Here is a 14,191-nt window from a genome sequence, read left to right on the forward strand (position 1 = left end):
TCATTGAATGCCTTCTGACCAGGAAGCAAAGTTGTAGGTAACTTGACCCTCAGGCAGAGGGTGTTAGCTAGCGAGACCCTCCCCAGTCCACTCACTGAAACAGAGATGGAAACGTTAAGGCTTTATTCAGACAAATTTGAATCTGGGCTCTCACCAGCAACTGAGGCAGGCTCAGTCTGTAAGGCGAGAGCACCGAACAGCTTCAAAGGGAAGTTATTATACTTCCTTGTGGGGCGTCTTGCCAAGCAAGGGGAGGGGGAAGGCCAGTTCTTGTGTGAAACTGGCAAAGCATTCTCAGAAAAGTGAAACAAAACAGTTTTTAAGTCTAACAAAATAAGTTTACATTTAAGGTCAGTTTGAACCCAGTGGTCTGCCAAACGATACTGTAGGTAGGCTAGGCTGCTTCTTGGAGCGTAAACATCCTGGGCAGGCTGCAATTTAAAGATTTTCCATTTCTGACAGGGGAGGGGGGTGTCCTGCCTGTTAGTGTTACATGGCACCCATTCTTGACTAAGCCGGGGTGGCCTGCCTGTTATTGTTACAGGGCACAGTGTCACAGAGGGCTTTGGAGAGTGTTTTTGGAGTGCGGCCAGCTCCAGTAAAACTTTCCATTCGATCCTTTTCGGAGTGGTCCTGATTAATCCTCAGACCTCCATAGAACAGTTTCTTGGGACCAAATTCTAAGTATGTAAATGATTTTTATCCTGTTGGATTTTTTCATATGTTAACTGTTTTTTTTCATTTTCTTTGAATTTACTATGCAAGAACTGTGCCCTATTAATAGCAGCTCATTTTAAAAATTGTGTCATAATCATTTCTAATAAAAGGCAACATCCAAATATATATATATAACTCATATATAGTAAGAAAGGATCTTATTTAAAATCTACCATTTTCTCTGTGCCCCACTGCATGGTAGTGCTTGAATGTTCTAGCCTTTTATCCACGTGTTCTTGATAAGAGGCTTGTTTTGTCCACTGCTCTACAGTGGGTTCTGTGAGTGATGCCATAGCACCTTACACTCCTCCTTAGGGTTTCTAGGCTATAGTCCATGTGTTACCAATGGCCACCTCATGGAACACAACTGCTTTCATTTCATATAGCTGCCAGTCCTCTAACCACTGGAGCAAGATGGCTTCTTCACAGACTAATTTAGATGGGCCACTCTGACATGTTTTTCATTAAGACATGGCGATTCTTAATGGGAATTATGTTTGTTATTCTGATTTAGTCATATTTCCAACACACTATCCATGTGCATACATAGACATGAATATGCGATCATCATGTTCAATTTCCCCTTTGGTTAGGTGCCATGAAGTTAATTCCATCTCGTGGCTATGTCATGTGAGTTCCATAGTGTTTCTGGAGCATCATATTTGTGGAAGCAGATCTCCTGTGCTTCCACAGTAATGCGGGCTGTTTACCCCATCAAGCCTCAGTGGAACAGTCTAGTGCAAGCTATTTGTGCCACCTAGAAACTTTCATTGTCCCTAACCCACCAAAATAAACTCACTGCCCCAAAGTCAATTCTCACTCATAGTGTTCCTTTGTAGGTGTGCGAGATCAAAATCTGTACAGAAGCAACCAGCCTCATTTTCCTCTTGCAGATGTGCTGGTGTGGTTGAACTGCCAGCTTTCAGGGTAGCAAATGAAGCCAGCATTCATTTTCCCCCCTAGAAATGAACCAAATCAAGCAGATGCCCTGAAACCCACACCAGCTCCTGCAGACTCCATGTGAGTCAGAGTGCAGGGATGTTGCAGAGGGGTTTGTGTGACTGGTTTCTCAAAGTGCATCACCCAGGCTTTCTTCCCTGGAGACCCTGAGTAGACACAAACTTCCAATCTCTTCTTGAACACCTATCCATGTTAACCATCTGTAATGCTCAGGGACACCAAAAACTAAGCAAGGGACACGTGTGCAAATACACACACTTAGAAAACCCAGAACCTATATAAGTTGGAAATCTTTCAGAGAAGGAAAACTCAGACTATAAAAAACTATAAAATGAGGTTGAATTTCTAACTATAACATGAGAAACCACACAGTTGAATTTGTAAAATTTGCAGGACCCAGAAAAATAGTCATTCCGTTAATTTTCGGATATCAAGTTTTTATGTGAATTGTACAGATATACTGTAACCTAACTGATCTCTTTACCATAGCTAGATAATAAAGTCAATATCAACTTTAATAGATCTTCAAGAGAGATGGTATATGTAAATAGCTTAATATTCTTCCTGAGTTTTCATGGAAGATGAACAGGTATCCTAAAGTTTTTTAAGATGTACAATATTTGAGGAATTAAAAATGTATTACATTATTCTATTTAGCATGATCCTGTACTGTGTAGCATAATCTATTAGGAACAGATATGCAGTGGCTTAAAAGGTTCATGGATAAAGTCCATTTTTATTCCATTTTTCCTTAACCTTTTAGAAAGCCCCTTGTGCATTCATGGCATAAAGGATTGGCTACCAATGAGCTCCTTGAATCTCAATTAGATAATACTTGATAAATACCATTTGCCTATCATTGGATTTCATATGGTGACTGTATGTGGTTTCAGAGTAAAACTATACTCCGTAAGATTTTCGTTGGCTAACTTCAGAAGTTGGTCGATTTCTTCTAAGGTTGCCTTCATTCTCTAATATTTTATTTGGTAGCTGAGCGCTCAGTTGTTCCCACTACTCAGGGACCTCCTTTAAGGACCTACATCTTGAAGTGTGAGTGCTTGCTGTCAGAGCCCTGTGTTGTGTCAGGAATTAACGTCCCTTACAGATTGGTGGGCCTTTTCTGGGGCTTCTTTTCTTTTTCTGTTGGTCTTTTATGTGTTCCTGTAATGATACTTTATTGTATGTGGGATATATGAACAAGGGAACTTTTTTGTCACAGTGGGTTAAATATTGGGCTGCTGACTGCAAGGGCAGCTGTGCAGACTCACCCAAAATGTGCAGAAGAAGATGAGTCTGCCTGCTGCAGTAAAGATGGGCAGGTGTGGGAGTCCTACAGGGAGTTCTACACTGTCTGATAGCTCTGCTGTGAGTTGGCCGGATGTGGTGGGAGGGTTATGTGTGGACAGCGCCAGGCCTTGTTCTTGACCACTTATTAGCTATTTGAGGCTAAATGCAATTAGATTCACCTTTGGTGGACTGTTGTGAAGTGCGAAAAAAAATTTTTGGTGACAGTTTTGGGAACTGATCTATTGGTGAAGAATAGTTGTTGTGGAATATGCTATTTTAAAAAAAATCATTTATTGTGGGCTCATACAACTCATCACAATCCATACATACATCCATTGGTCCGAGGTCTCCCTTCACCCACTTTTCTGTTGTCCATCCCCCAGGGAGAAGGTTAGATATAAATATATATGTAATTGGTTCCCCTTTTCGCCCCAGCGTCCCTCCACCCTCCCAGTTTTGCCACTCTCAGCACTGGTCCTGAAGGCATCATCTGTCCTGGATTCCCTGTGTTTCTGGTTCCTATCTGTACCTGTGTACATCCTCAGGTCTAGCCAGATTTGTAAAGTAGAATTGGGATCATGATAGTGGGGGTGGGGAGAGGAAGCATTTAGGAACTAGAGGTAAGTTGTATGTCTCATCGTTACTACACTGCACTGTGACTGACTCATCTCCCTGAAATTCTTCTGTACGGGGATGTCCAGTTCCCTACAGATGGGTCTTGGTTCCCAATCTGCATTCACCCTCATTCACAATGATTTTATTTTTTTGTTCCGATGATGCCTGATTGCTAATCCCTTCTACAGCTCGTGATTTCACAGGTTGGTATGCTTCTTCCAAATTTGGGGCTTTGTTGCTTCTGAGCTAGATGGCCACTTGTTTACCTTCAAGCCTTTAAGACTCCATATGCTGTATCTTTTGATAGCTGGGCACCATTAACTTTCTTCATCACTTTTAATGATGTATCGATTTGTCTTCAGTGATCGTACTGGGAAGATGAGCACATAATGGTATGATTTTTTTGGAGCATGCTACTTTTTTATTTATTTCAGTCTTTTTTTATTTCTTCATTGAAGTCTCAATGACACACCTTTCTGGCGTCCTTTATCCTTATTTAAATTTATTAGATCAGCCTGGGGTTTGACTATCCTTAAAACAAAATAAATACTTTCCTTCCTGATAGCCTGTGGTCTGGTATTTTCTCCTCTAGGAACAAACTCTTTTGGGCTATCCATTGGTTAATTCCCATCATATCCTTCAAATCACTGTTTTCAATGAATTCAATTAATTAGACTACTGAGGGCAGATAACGAAAACCACCACTAAGAAAAAGGGCCCGATAGGCAGGTACGCAGAATGATTTCACAATGGAAATCAGCTGAGAGAGTGCCTATGTTCAACCCCCCTCTGTTTTCAACTTGTGCACCCATGGTGGTGTAGTGTGCTATGTGTTGGGTTGGTACCCACATGTTCAGACATTCAAAACTGCTAACTGGTCTACAGTAGAAAGATGAGGCTTACTACTCCCTTAAAGCCTCGCAGTTTCAGAAACGCACTGGGCCTGTTCTACACTGCTCTATAGGAATGATTTGAGTCCGAATTGACTCAATGACAGTGATTTTTATTTTTAATGTACAACAGAAAAACAAAACAACAACAAAACATGCCCTGTGACCTCCGTACTCTGAGTTCAACATGGTCAGCTTTTTTCTCTGAGACTGAAATGGTGAGTTTGGGCTCATCACAATTTTGTCATGAACCTGAAAGTCCTCATTTGCATTTCTTGTAATAACGCCTCTTTTGTTTTACTTTCTTGCTAGTGCTTCTTCATGCTCCATTTATTTTTCCTGTGTGGGATTTCCAAGAATACTTATTGCTAATGAGCTTTTCATTTGGTGGGTGATCATGGAACTTCCCTCTCCTGGCCATGAAGACCTGGGTGCTCTGAGACGCCTTTGCTTGTACGTTTGAGAAAGGAAATCAAGCTAAGTATTTGCAAACTCATCACAGAACCCCCCTACATTGTTAGAATTTCCTCATCATGCCAAGGTTCACTGGCTAGTTTCCTAAAGTGATCATGATTGGTCATGGTTTGCTTTGATTTGCTCAATGCTGTGTCTGCTTTGTCTGGGTGTTATATTTCTTCAATCAGTTGAATAAATGCAAGAGCCAGTTACATGGGCCTGAGGTAAGCAGTATTGTTTGAGACTCATGGCTTTTACAGGAAAATGAGTTCCAGTTATCTGAACTGAATACAATGTTTTCTTCATCTCCTCCTCGTACTACACAGATCTCTAGATAATCTCTGTAACCGATGACTGACAGAATAACAAACTGTCGGTGTATGAACAGAAATGTAGTTGCCAGGCACTTAGTTGTACGTAGACATGGGAACTTGTATGCTGACTCGATTCAACAACTTACCATTTGAGCAGTACTGAACATGTACTTAATGGTTCGTGACTTTCTTCAGCTATATCCCATTGGAAGCAACATCTACTTAAAAGAGACAAGAGACTAAATGAGCCAATGTGGCCATATTTTGGGGGAAATTGCTTCAAAATCGTGGTTGCGGAATAAATGCAGTGTTTTATCATGAACATGTTGTGTGGAAGAGACTCTAGTGGTTCATTGGTTGAATTGATTGGTTGCAGGCCATACCCTCTGTGGCTCCAGCATACAGGGCGCATCAAAATAAGACAATGAGGCTGCATGACGTACAGACTGGGAAACACTAACGAGCAGTTTCACTCCCTGTTAAATGGTCAAAATGAGTTAGAATGTACTCGACAGCACTACATTTGGTTTGGTTCATCATGAAGGAATGGGAAGGCTTTAAAACATGGCACCTGATGCACTGCTGTGGATGAGATTTTGAAAGGCTCATTGGATCGACATTAGGTTACACTGTTGTAGCAGAATTGTAGAGTGACGGGGGCAGGTCATGTGACTTTATGTTATAGCTAGTTGGCGATGCAGTGAAATTTTATCATGAAAGTGAAACCTTTTCTATGTTGTTTTTAGGTGGCATCATGTCCATTCCAACCCCTAAAACCCTCTATTTAACAGCATGAAACACTGTCCTGTCCTGCACCATCTTCACAAATGTACCCACATTTGAGCCCATTGTGACAGCCCCTGTGTCGATCCATTTTGTTGAAGTCCTTTCTCTTCTTTGCTTCTCTCTCCCTTACCAAGCATGATGGCCTTCTCCAGGGACTGGTCTATCCTTAAAAAATGTGGGAACAAAAGTCTGACAAGTCAAAGAGGCCAGTCCCACAGCTGAGAGAATGCTAGTGGTCATCATGTTCAGCTAGTCTGCCTTCCATGACCTGCAAATGTGAAAAAGTCTTTAAAAAATCTAAAATGTGAAAACATCTCAAAGCCTGGTGTGTGAGTACTAGGATCCTAAGACAGTTTACCAGTCAAATGCATTGAAGTTCAGTCTACTTATACGAAAATTGGAATCGAACTATATTTTCCAAATCAGCAAAAAGAAGGACATGCTATTATGATATTTCATAGATTGTGCTCTTTTGTCAGTATATCCTGTGAGCTTGGAGTATATTTATGTGTATGTCCAGTGTTTTTTGAGGGGAGCAGTCCATAATAATTACATGACAGTAGCTTTGTGTCTCAGAGTGGGAAAACTTGGAGGATACTTATTCTTTTTGTTGAGATTCTTTTTTTAAAAAAAAATCTGTATATTAGGGGCTCATAGAACTCTTATCACAATCCATACATACAACATATGTGTAAAGCACATTTGTACATTCATTGCCCTCTTCAATCTCAAAACATTTGCTCTCCACTTAAACCCTTGGCATCTTACACTGCCCGAAGTCTCCCTTCACCCCCTTTTCTGTTGTCCTTCCCCCAGTGAGGAGGTCACATGTAGATCCTTGTAATCGGTTCCCCATTTCCACCCCACCCTCCGGGTATCTCGACTCTCACCACTGATCCTGAATGGATCATCTGCCCTGGATTCCCTGTGTTTCCAGTGTACAGGTGATATCTATATTTTATTGTTACCTTTCACTCTTGCCCCTTTCCCTTTTTTTTTTTTTTTGCCCTGTTTCCCTGCTAACTCCAAGGTTAGCGGTTCAGAATTACAAGTCACCCTGGGGAGAAAGGCAGAGTTTCCAATCTTGTAAAGAGTCACAGTCTCAGAAATCCACAAGGAGACGTTACACCTCCTTTTAAAGGGTCGCTGTAATCAGAATCCACTCGCTGGAACTGAGTTGGGCTTAAGGTTTTTGTTGCTGATGACAGTGACAACTCTGTCCATTTGCTGCATCCCCACTTTGATTCAACCTCCATTGAATTCTTTCTGATCATTAACCAAGAATGTTGATCATCTTCCCCTTGGGGAGAATGCCTTAGAAAATAGATTGTCTGCACTCCTCTCCAGCCAGTTCTTTCCCAGGGCCTGCCTAGATGTACCCTTGATGGAGCTCACCTTACTGAGGACAGCACAGGGGCCGTTGTTATGAGTCTGGCCTTGATTGCCTCAGTTTGAAGGCCCTGGACCAATCTTTTAAGTCCTTCTATCTAATAATGTGCATGTCCCAATTATGGTCCCATTCCTGCTGCTACTGCTCCGCCTGTAGCTGTGATGTATTGATCTGCCACCAATCATGATCTGTGACATGGTCTTTTGTTCTGTGCCCTGTTTATCCAGGGTCTCGACTGAATCCTCAGTTGCATTTGAACTGCTTATGGCCTCCCTTATCCATATGATGTATGTGTGTGTTTCTTTTGTTGTCTCTTAAAGTTTAGTAAATGTTCTCCTTAAATTATATTTGACAAAGGGGTTACTTTTCTACCCTAAAGCACAATTTAGTCATTAGTGACTCAAGGTACAGTTCTTTGAGACAGCATCTTGACAGCCACCCTGCAGGTGAGGTCAGGCCCTGCAACCCCCTGGCTTCTGTCCTGAATGGGCATATGTTACAAAGGTCTTTTTGTTCTGCGGATAAATGCTCACTCTGCACATTAGCCTTACACCAAACACACTCATCTCTATGTGGGTTGGCAAATCTAGTTGCCCAGATAAGTACTCGGATGTACCCCCAGTTCACCTCCTAACCTCCTGCCCAAAGGCACTCGGGTTTCTTCTGTGGCCTGGGAATTGCACTGCTCTGTTTCGTCTCTTGGTTCTGCTGCCACCATGTGTCTGTTGCTGTTTCTCCCCATCACTTCCTCTCTTGTGCCCCAGCTCCCTGTCTTCTGAATTGAAGAATTTCTATGCAAGAATCTAGGATACAAAGGCTCCTACTTCTGCTGCTTCTTTTTATTTATTTTTTCTGCTTCTTCTTTTTTGATGGTAGTGAGATCCCAGTTTCTGTCTCTGAAATGACTCAATTAGTCCTAACATGATTTCCAGTGTGACTAATCCTCAGGTTTGGTTTCAGACAGTTTATTTACATAACCACAAGGTAAAAAGGTACCAATATATTGTTGGGTAAGCTGACCAGTCCTCTTGAAGCAAAAAAAAAACAAACAAACTCACTGCCATCAAGTTAACACTGACTCATAGCAAGCCTATAGGACAGGGTCGAGTAGCCCCCATGAGTTTCCAAGACTGTAACCCTGTAGCGGAGTAGAAAGCCATGTCACTCATGGTAGAAGGAAGCCCCATCCTGCTTTTGAGGAGAAATTGGTGGTTTCCAACTGCTACCTTGCAGTTGGCAGCCCGACAGTCACCACTATGCCACCAGGGCTTCTTTGGAGGAAGTTAAGGGGACATAGCTAGAAAGACTGTATACTTGTATAGGCCAACTGTCTAACTCAGTGATTTTCAGCCTTCCTAATGCCGTGCCCCTTTAATGTAGTTCCTCATGTTGTGACCCTCCAACAATAAAATTATTTCTGTTGCTACTTCATAACTAATTTTGCCACTGTTATGAATCAGGCGACCTCTGTGAAACAGTCGTTCCACCCCCAAAGCAGTCTGTACCCGCAGGTTCAGAATCGCTGATCTCACTGCATTAGGAACTACAAATAATGCTACATTAAAAACGTTGATCTCTATTGGGATTCAAAGTATACTTACTATTGGGGGAAGTATACTTCTTTATTTCAAAATATATACATAAATTTCAGTCTAACATGTCATGTGTTTATTATGGAGCCTTGGCTTTGACATGTGTTAACAGTTGGACTGCTATCCTCAAGGTCAGAGGTACACAGCCATTAGCTTCCTATCCTGGCTTTAGAGTCTCGGAAGCCTGGGCCCTATCTGCAGATTATATGTCTAACTCTACTTGATGGTTAATTTTAAAGTGTTTCTAAAGTGATTTTACGATTTATAGTTCTTCTATGAAATAATCTTTCATTTATAATAGCTCTTTATATATCCCATTTTAAATGTTTCCAGATACTTTACTTAACATAGTCATCTTCAAAGTTCATTGATTTGTTATTCTCCTGGAGAGTCACACAGTAAGGAATTGGTAGTTCTGTATGGGGTGAGGTAGGTATCCAACTTTTTGGTTTCTTCCTTTTTGACATTTATATTTGATTGCCCAATCTCTATTTGTTATAAAGTCATCTTATATTCACATGTTTGAAAATTTTGAGATTTACATTTATTGCTCATTCAGGGGTCCTCACACTACAGCCCGTGGGCCACATGTGGCCTGCCAAGGACATTTTTCCGGCCCGCCAGGTGTTTTTGCTGCCGCTGCCTATCCTGCTTAGCAGCTGACTCTCCCAGTGTGCATAGGAATTTGTTCAAAGTTTTTTTAAAACTATAGTCCGGCCTTCCAATGGTCTGAGGGACAGTGAACTGTTTTAAAAGTTTGAGGACCCATGGCTCATGTTATAAGCATCCTTTCCATCACTCAATAAGGGCATCATTAACATTATTGGGGACTTGGTGTAAGGAGAGGGACAAAAAAGTAACTGCATCTGGACCTACAGGTTATGTATTACTCACATTGTATTCTCTCATCAACCGGCAGATTGTGCATCACCAGGAGCATAGAGAAAGGAGGAAGAAATGCCTGATTCAGATGTTATTATTTTGGGGAGATCCTCATAAGAGATTGTAATTTGTGAACATAATTGAAGCTGATCAGATGGGACAAACATAAAGCATCCCAGTTGCCGGCAGTGTCCTAAGGACCTAAGAAGATGACCAAGGCCCAGGTGATTCTGATGTGTTTTATCTTTTTCTGTATTAACTACTAGGAATGTAGAAGCCTGGATAATACTGATTCCGCTCAGTGGGAAAGTCAAAATTTGAAATTAGAGATAAACTTTGACTCTGACTTCAACATTTGGATGGAGAAGATTGAGAATATTTTGATCATAGGATTAATACATCAATGACGATTCTTTGGATGACACTATCTTCCAACTCATAATGCATCATTCTGTGGCCAGCTCATGAGAAGCTTTCAAATGATATGCTGTACGTAGTTTTTAAGGTGAAATAAAACCACGTCTTTAGGAGAATTCCCTATTCCATCGGATTTTTGTCTGATTAAGTGTCTTTAACGCTTCTCTTTGAAGGTGATATTTACATATTTTCCTGAACAGCAGCATTCTCATTAATTCATCTAAAATGGGCCTTGTAGCGATACTGGTTTAAAATTGGTTTACACCTTCTCACCTCCTGTAACTATTACCTGCAGGAGAGAGGATCAACCATCAGCAGCAGCTCTGATTCCTATATGGGAGAGCTTAAACATACCTGTACTCTCCAGTGGTTTTCCAGTTCTGACACCAGTATCTTTGCCACAGCCCTCTCCTACTCAGCTCATTAATTTTTTCCAGTGGTCATGGCCTAATTGAAGCTCAGAGTCACAGGTACATGTTTTATTCAGTACCAGAATATAATTTGGTGTCAGAATCAATAGGCTACACATTGGGATTCATATTACAGAACCATGTAGGCAAATTTGATCTTCTTCAGGGTAGGTTTGTTCTCTCTGTCCCTCTCAGACATTTTACCCCCTGAAGTTAGGCTCATTTCTTTCTTCCATCTGTATAGGCTCCTCTCAGCTCCTTGAGGATATCCTCCTCTTCATCTTGCCTGCCTGCCCCACTATGTTGGCTGAAAATCTGTTCTGGACCTGCCACCATTGGCTCCGTTGCTGTGTCTTTTCTGCCCTGATCAGTATCTGCATTGGTACAGCTCTTGACCCATGCATAGTACAGTTCATTTTGCAGGAGCAGCAGTAGACCAGTCCCTAGGAGGTAGAGGTTTAAGCTGTTCTATGATTTTCCCTGCAGTATCTCAGAAAACTAAATAGCCATCAAGTAAATAACTCTTCAGGATGTGGAAGCTGGTGAGTCCCAAATCTGTATAGAGGTCAGGGATCAGTCTGTAGTGTTCTCCTCATTCGTGTGCTTGCCATGGATGATGAACCAGATCATCAGGGCAGAACTCAGTCCACTGCCTCACAAAGTGAAGTTATTGAATCTGGTCAGATAATAAGTTGTAGCGGCTGAGGAATCCAAATGGGAATGTCAGGCAGCAGGCTGTTGGCTCATAGAGTTGAGGGAGCTCTCAAGTCAGGTCACGTAGGCAGCTTGCAGTTGCCATTCAAGGAAATGGCTCATGAATTTCTGGAAGCTGGCAAATCTCTAATCCAAGGGTTCATTCTGAACTCCGAGACTATAGGGGCTAACAAAACCAAATCAACAGATCAAATGACAGGCCAATGTCTCTGTCTCTTCTCAAACCATGCCTGCAGGCAGTTCTCTCTCTCTCTTGATATGATGGCTTCTTGGGTCAACCTAGCGCCTTCCCTGCCTAGGCAAGGTTAAGAGAGCTGCAGAGGTCGAGCCAGTGGAAGAGAACTGCAAGGGAGAGCATGTGGTGAAAGATGGCAGGTCCAAGAGGACCTTGCAATTAAAGCTAAGGCAAAACTGTGTGAAGGTGACTCAGAAGAATTTGTCCTAAGGTTGTCAAGAGGAGCTTGTGCTCCTCTTAAGAACTTAAGAACTTAGAAAGTCATTCTGCATTCAGGAAGGGAGATATTGCCTCTGAACATTCTGCTCTTGGTTCGGAGATAGAGCTTCTTGTTTCTGATCCCAAGGTGTACCTGTTCATTAATAGACCCCTTTGAGCTATTTAGTTTTGTGTGGCCATAGCAACAGATTTTCAAACCCAGACGTGAGACAAAGAGTGGTGTGGGAGGAATGACTTGGGTAAGAGTTGACTAAAAATATTGGTGAACTGAGGTGTGTTCGACCACCCCCATATGAACTGTTCCTGATAATCATTGCCACTGGAGATACTGAGCCTTTTATAATGGTGATACTGCTAGAATTCCCAATTCCATTTCACAATGTACTGTAAACTTGTTTGTTAATATAAACAAGTGTGTGAATATAAATCTACTTTGTGTGAATATAAATCTCAGCTATTTCTAGCACATTCAGGTAATTTCACTGGTATTCAAAATTCTAATTTTATGAGTGGGTGCATTATTTTGGGGCATGGAGGTCCCCAAGCCTTGAACGGTGATCCTCAGGAGTGACATTGCAATTGTGGCAAATATTAAAGACAGCGCAGTGGGGCATGGGGCTCCTCATCCTATGTCAGGACTGAGAAAGTGAATGTATTTTCCAGTGGGTATATGTACTGGAGTTTACAGATCTTTCCATAAGGCGTACATGCCATGCAATTAGTGTATACATAGTCAATGGGTAATAATATCATAAGTGGGTAACATAATAAGCAAGACTGTGATTCACCATCTTGACCTAGTGCTAGTTGACTTGAAACCCACCCTGTGCCCTCCCCAGGCATTTGCTACATTTATGGTGGGTTGGCTACAGAACCTGATTGCTCTGATCTACAGAGAACCTTCAGGCACAGTGAAGTAGCCAGGCACAGAAATGATTCATCTACTATGAGATCTCCTTTAAGACTGCTCCTTAATGGAGAGCTATTGTAGGGGGTGGGGGTGGGGCACATTATTTGGCCTGGAGAATGTGTATTTGAAAATATTTATCAGAACAATGGAGATCTTTCTGAAAATAGGGCTAGTTTTCCGTCCCATAATTGCGAATGTAGAAATAAAGTTAAATACTTTCTACCAAGTCCTCAGTTTGCCACACATTATGGAATATACAGTTTTTACTACTGTTTTGCTTTCTTTACTGTAAGATAGTTTTAAAAAATCTTCAAATGGAAAGTACACCATTAAATCGACTCCTCTTACTGTAGGAATCAGTGACATTCAACGATGTGGCTGTAAAGTTCACCTGGGAGGAATGGCAGCTCCTGAACCCTGCTCAGAAGACCCTATATCAGGATGTGATGTTGGAGAACTATCACAATCTGGTTTCCATCGGTGAGGAAAATTCTGAAGTCATTGGCTTTTCCTAGCTTATGTGTTCAAATCTTTGTAGTGTCTGTGGTGTTCTCAAAGAGGGAGATTCTTGTTGCATTCTCTGGTTCTAAGTTAGTAGGTAAGGTCTCCTATGCTTGAGAGAACACCCTTTGCTTTGTTCCCTTGAACATGCTTTTCGTAGAAATACTGTATTCTGCACGCTTTACAAACTTTAGGTTAATTTTGCTGTGTCTAAGATTCTGTAATTTCTCATGAACAGGTTATCTAGTTGTCACCCCAGAAACGTTCTCTCAAATGGAACAAGAGAACTGTGGTCGGTATTAGAAACAAGCTGTAGTGGGATTTTTTTCAGGTGCATGGTCAAAATACCTTAAGGGGAATTGGCTGGGGGCGTTGATTCAAGTAGTAGAAGGCCTCACATCCAAGACAGGTGTCGGAAAATGCATAAAAGTGTGTACTTCTTTGAATAGGAGAACTCACTTTTCCTAGAAGTTGAGAGAAGTACTCCTGTAGCTCTTGAGATTAGATTTCCATTTATTTGATTTATAGTACTGTTTGTTTGCTTCCCTAATTTTCTGTCTTTAAGATTCTCAAAACCTACCCTTTTTTATATGCTTCTATCTTACTATGAAAATCCATCTTGCAAGCCTCTCTCCAAACAGAGAACTCTGATTTTGTAACTGGCCTCGGAATACAGCACATTCCTCCCCTACTGAGTAAGAATGGCTTGCCCTTTTGTTGTTCGCAACACAGTCTAGGTTCTTGAACTCCCACCATGAATGAGTCCGTCTCCTTTGGGCTTCCTTAGCTTCCCCCTTGGAGTTTCTCTAAAGGTTTTAGTGTCCATTTTCTCATTTGTTTTCCTGTTTCTTTAAAGTTTTCTTCATTCTGGTGAAATAAATTCTTTCTATTTTCCT

Source organism: Tenrec ecaudatus, chromosome 15 (assembly GCF_050624435.1).
Source record: "Tenrec ecaudatus isolate mTenEca1 chromosome 15, mTenEca1.hap1, whole genome shotgun sequence".
Classification (NCBI taxonomy): domain Eukaryota; kingdom Metazoa; phylum Chordata; class Mammalia; order Afrosoricida; family Tenrecidae; genus Tenrec; species Tenrec ecaudatus.